Source organism: Marmota monax, unplaced genomic scaffold, assembly GCF_021218885.2.
Source record: "Marmota monax isolate L192 unplaced genomic scaffold, Marmota_monax_Labrador192_F-V1.1 WCK01_AAM20220418_F8-fsc00040, whole genome shotgun sequence".
In the NCBI taxonomy this organism is placed as follows: Eukaryota; Metazoa; Chordata; class Mammalia; order Rodentia; family Sciuridae; genus Marmota; species Marmota monax.
Window position 1 is genome coordinate 8,263,551 of NW_026692782.1, and position 6,000 is coordinate 8,269,550.

Genomic DNA, 6,000 nt, shown 5'->3' on the forward strand with positions numbered 1-6,000 from the left:
TTACATTTTAAGTGTCATTCTTCTTGATCCAAGGCCTTGTGAGCTATTAGGACAAATTGCTTTTCCCACACATATCCAAAATACAAGCATGAGACAACCACCATAGATTCTTCTACTCAAAAAGGAGCTAAACAAGGAAGAGCACATGACAGTCACTAGGCCATAATAAAGTCCATCTGGGTCCAATGTTGTGGTTTAGATCAGGTGTCCCCTAAAAGCTCATGTGTGAGACAACACAAGAAAGCATTGTAGAGAAGGTAGGGTGTGGCTGGAGGAGGTGGAGGTGTGTCATAGGGGGTTGCACTTGGGGTTTACATTTTGTTTGTGAGGAGAGCAATCATCTCTCTCTCTCTCTCTCTCTCTCTCTCTCTCTCTCTCTCTCTCTCCTGTCATGTCTCCAGCTACTTTCTTCTGCCACACTCTTCCACGATGATGTTCTGCCTCACCTCAGGCCCCAAGGAATTGAGTCAGCTGCTGTCTGGGGACTAAGACCTCTGAAACCACGAGCCCCCAAATAAACTTTTCCTCCTCTAAAATTGTTTTTGTCAGGTCTTTGTCATGGCAATAAAAAAGCTAACTAAACACCCATGTAACCCATTCTTTTTTTTTAAATATTTTTTTAGTTGTAAATGGACATAGTACATTTATTTATTTATTTATTTATTTATTTATTTATTTATTTATGTGGTGCTGAGGATCAAACCCAGTGCCTCACACATGCCAGGCGAGTGCTCTACCACTAAGCCCCAGCCCCAGCCCCAGGTAACCCATTCTTGATTAGGGCTCAGTCCTATTTCCTGGAGTCTTTTTCATGACTCTTGCCTCAACTCTTTTGGCTTCTAGATTCACCACTTGCAATCTGTCATATTCCTTATAATGCATAAAATTAGTAGAAGAATCTGTTTTCAATCAAGAGCTTACAATCTAAGGGGAACTAGTGGACCTATTTACCTAGCAATAACCCTCTAGGGAGAGGGCAATTCCATGCAGAGAGCTCCCAGGACACACTAAGATACTCTAGACACCACAACACCAAACTCAGCTTGATGATTATGAGGATGAGCTTATGAAACTGACTCTGCAGGCGTGCTGATGTAACGAGGCAGCGTTCTTCAGGTGTAGTGTGCCATGTTTCGTTCCCTGAACACAGAACCATCTTTGACTTGCAGCTCTAACAGTAAGGTTAAATGAGGAGGGAGTGGAATGAAGAATGTTAGCTAAGAAAATAAGATTACTGGGGAGCATGAGGGTTAAATGTAGTTCCTGTAACACTCAGAAACTGTGTGTAGGCAGTTTGAGAGGTGACACCAGTAAGCAAGGAGGGGGGGTGGGGACAGGCAAAGAGTCAGGGAAGGAGGGAAATCAATATGAGAGCTCATGAAGTTTTCTGCTGCTGGCCACAGGAGCTCAATGCCTCTAGGAGGAGGCACTGAGCTCCTGTTGCCTGCAAAGGAGTCTATAGAAATGCCTCCCAGAATTGCCTGCCCACAGAAGAGGAGGCAGGAGCATTTACCCAAGGAGTCCCATCTCCGGTTGGCTGAATCATCCCTGGGGTGTTACCTCCCCTGAACTTCCACACTGCAGGTGTGGTGACTGCTGGGGAAGTCCTGTGTCAGGCAGTGGAAATCCTCAGTGCACCTGTGAGGTGGTAGCAGTGAGCCCTTCCTTGGAAGCCCACGGGCTGACCCAGTGCATGGGCCACAGCAGGGGCTCAGGAGTCCCTTGCTTTCTCAACTCCTGAAAGTAAAAAGCAGAAAACTGTCATGGACATATAGGACAGGTTTTGTTCCTTTTTTATTTTATTTTATTCTATTATAACCAACATGCACACAGCACTGAAAACCAAGTAGCCCTCACAGAGGACGCACCTAAGCGGCATCACTTGGCTGGTGCTGATGCTAAATGTGACAGGAGAGGAGGCTGCCAATATGGGGCTCCCTGGTTCATACTGGTTAAGACCAGAAAGGGAGCATTCTGGAGGCTTCTGCTCTGAAATAGAGCCATGCACATGGCCACACAGATAGCAGGAGGCAGGCACCAAAAACAGCCTTGCTATCAATGCTCCCAGCAGTACCATCCCTGGAGAATCCTGCACTGTCACCCACTGGCAGCTCTGAACTCTGTTCCATTGTCCTCATGGCCCCTCCTCCTCCAGCCCAGCACCCATCATGCAGTCAGAGGCTTCTCATTCACTTGTTTGTCTGCACCACCAAACTGAGTTCCTTCAGAAAAAAGAATATCTAGGTGCTTAATAAGTGTAGCCCAGGGAATTCATAGCTTTGACAATAGATAAAAAAAAAAAGGCCAATTCTGAATGTGCTAACTCATCCTCACAGTTTACTATGGAAGCGAACTCCCAGCTTCTGGGATTAGTCATTCAGGTCAGAGGTGAATTTCAATTGCAACTAAGAAAGCCTATTACGCAATGCTTTAAAAGGAGATTCTGGTGCCAGAAGAAATAACCTCTCCCCTGCCAACATCATCGGCCATATTCCAATTCTCAAGTTTCATTTGCAAGTCAATCCTCAGCACTCCTTTTGCAGCAGGGTTTAGAAGATATTAACAACTATCTCCTTTTAGAAAATTCTATTCCTCATTTTGTTTCTCAGCCAGGCAGGATTTTAGACATGAATAGATGTGGATACTTGGCTATTGATCATTTCTCTGTTACTGATTCTAGTTCTAACCTCCATCAATCTGCCAGTCCTGCACCTGGAAACTCAGCTTATGGGCAAGGAAGCCATTGATGTTCAGGGTGTGTGACTAGTTCCTTTGCACAATCAAGGGATTAAATTGGGTGCAGGTATCCAAACTCTTGTAACTGTTACCTACTCAAAGGAAACCATTTGTTCTCTCTATCAAAAAGCAACAGCAACCCAGGTTACTGGAGAAAAAGACCAGTGAAGCCAGCTAGACTCTAGATGAAGTGGGCATTCCATCTTTGGTCCTCTTTCTCCTTAACAATGCCTTCCTTCAGAGATATAGATATTCTAGTTCCTCCTGCATCTCTGATAAGGGTAATCTTTGGCAGTATTTCTCTGTTCTCCTCCAGAGAGCTCCTGTTACAACAAGGCAATTCTAAAAACAAGCCTGTCTTCTGGTGCCTATTTGCATTATTATTCCTATTATACCTTCTCTGTCCTGGGCTGGCCTCTGGTAAAAATAGTGATCTGGGCCACTAATAAGGGGCTGAGTATTGTTATATATACTATCACTAATACTCCTACAGAAGCGGCAAATTATGTTTCTTTATCCTCATTTTATAGATGAGAATACTGAGACAGAGGATTAATAACTTTCCCAAAGTAAAACAGCTACTTAATGTCACAGTCATTTAACATTATCATTGTTACGGGCTGAAATGTGACCTTCCCAAGCTCCTGTGTTGAAGCCCAAACCCCAGAATGTGTATTTGGATAGATGATTAAGTTAGAGTGAGGCCATTAGGACCGGCCCTAGTCCAAAATGACTGTTGTTCTTATAAGAAGAGAAAATCTAGAAACAAATAAAATAGACACCAGGGGTGTGCACGAACAGTGGAAAGCCATGTGAGAATACAGCGAAGAGGCCGCCATCTGCAAGCCAAGAAGAGAAGCCTCAGAGGAATCCAACTCGGCGGGCACCTTGGCCTTGGACTTCCCACCTCCAGAATTGTGAGAAAATAAGCTTCTGTTGTTTAAGCCACCCAGTCGGCTATTATTTTGTTATGGCAGCCTTAGCAAATCAACCTACATAGTTAGGAACTGGGTTCAGCTGCTAGAGACGGAACTACTAACAGGGACTTAAACTAGGGGTTGGTAAACAGTGGTCCAGGCCAAATCCAGGAAATGCCTCTTGTGGTGATAAAGGTTTGTTGGAACACTGCCATGCCCATCTGATTACAGATTGTCTATGGCTGCTTTAGCAGTTACAACAGAGACCCTGTGGCCCACAAAGACTAAAATATTTTCTCTATTGCTATACTGTACATTGTAGTAAATAATTTTCTATATGGCACTTTACAGAAGCAGTTGGTGGCCACTGTTTCAACAAATGGGGCCTTATTATCTCACATAGAAGTCTGAAGTGTGGAAATCCAAGGTGGGAATGGCCACTCCCTCAAAGATCAGCACCTAAACTCTTCTACCCTCAGGGGACCATTTGTATCTGGTATCCTCAGGATACGACATGACTGCTCTACCTCCAGCCATTTCACTTGCAGTCTAGGAAGGAGAGGGGAAAGAACAAGGCCCAGAAAGAGGCTCTTCGTAGATGAACCAGACGAAGAGATTTCCCAGAGACCCCAGCTTCCTAAGTGGCTAACAAAGAAGAAATAAGGTATCAGGTAGTCAGAGGGGTTACACCAAAGGGGAATATGAGAGAGAGATTATGGAGGTAAAAATCCGGTGGGAGATGAGGGCAAAAAAGCACACAGGACTCCAGATGCTTCCAATGTATCATCATCCTGCCATGAGGCCCAGGAGGTAGGAAAAGCCAGAAGGTGCACGTGGATGAGCAACACCTTGCCAGGAAAGGGACTTGTTTTAGTTTTGTCCAAGAGTAACAAAGGCAGGTGGAATAAAATCACGGGTAACATAAAGACAGATAATTCAAACTCTCACCAGCTCCAAAATCACTGAGAGCTGGCTTGCAGGCCATCAGCAGGCTGGCCTAGCAAGCAGTTTCCCAGACAACTGGGTAAATGAAAGCCGCTCAGAAGATAAAATCCACTGGCAAGTTACCAGCACAAGTGGCTGTCAACGAAACATGTGGTTCTGGGCTGTTCAAATCCATTCCCAACCCTTCTGCCCACTCCTGAGCCACATCCTGCCCTCCAGCAGTGTAGGGAACCCCCAGCCTCTGTGGCTGCCACCCCGCTCCTCAGCTGTGCAGACTAGGAGAAATAGGTTTATGCTCACAGTTACTGGTGGATGGAAATTAGCCAGAGGTCACAATGGGTTTGAAAGGCCTCAGTTGTAAAACAATTTTCTGCCTGAATCAAGCCTCTCAGACAATAAGATGAATTTGTCTCTGCAGACAGCCCTGCTGCAAGAAGAGCTTGACAATGAATTCCCTCATTGTTCCCAATATATTCTGTCTTTGTGGTATTCATAGAACAGCAGTACATGTGAGGGTGGATGGAAGTGCAGACATAACTGACCCCAGTCCCCTCATCTTGCAAATTCAGAAAGAAGCTTTCACATTCTGGGATCCCCACGCCACACCCTCACTCCTGATGGGGTTGGACTTTGTCACTCTTGCTCTTTCCCCAAGTCTAGGCTACAGCCAGGGAAGCAATCTGTCCCTAAGCAGGTGGAGGGTTAAATGAATTAAATGATTAAACTCTTAGCTGGTACCACTGAGTCATGCCATCATGCAGAGTGTGGCTGGCCTGCCCTGGGCTCTTCACCATGCTTTCCAGGGCAGCCCTGTCGAGAAGCTCTGCCCAGTGCTCCCTGGTGATGGGTCTCCAGGTCCCCTGGGTAGTCAACTAGGCCAACTTCATCTGGGAGTTCTGACCTCACCTAGGAGGAAGAGCTGCCTAGGAGCCTGCCAGCATGGTGAACCCCAAATTTGAAAATGCAGGAGCAGAGGGTTTAACCAAGTGGCCCAAACTAGTGTGGCAAGCTGAAGACTGAGGCCTGCAGCACAAGCAGGGGGCCATTGGGATTGCCCTGCTTTGGCTTCTGCCACAGGAACTTTAAGCTTGACAAGGATGCACCTGGCTGGCATGAAGTCAGCACACACAGTTGGGGAGCCTAAGGAATGTCGGAAGAACTCCACTGAACCTTCTCAATAAAGTGCTATTCCTAGCATTCATTCAGCACCCGGTGAGCACATGCCAAGCTGTGGAAATTGAGAGTTGAAGACACAGTCCTGACATCTCCTCCAGCAAGGAAACCCATGGAAACAATCGGCTTTGACCTGCCTCAAAGCACGTTGCTTTCCTGCATGTTGTAAAGCAGGTTTTATCCCATGTCCTGGCAAAGAAGGAAAGGGATTAATCCTGACGGACACTCA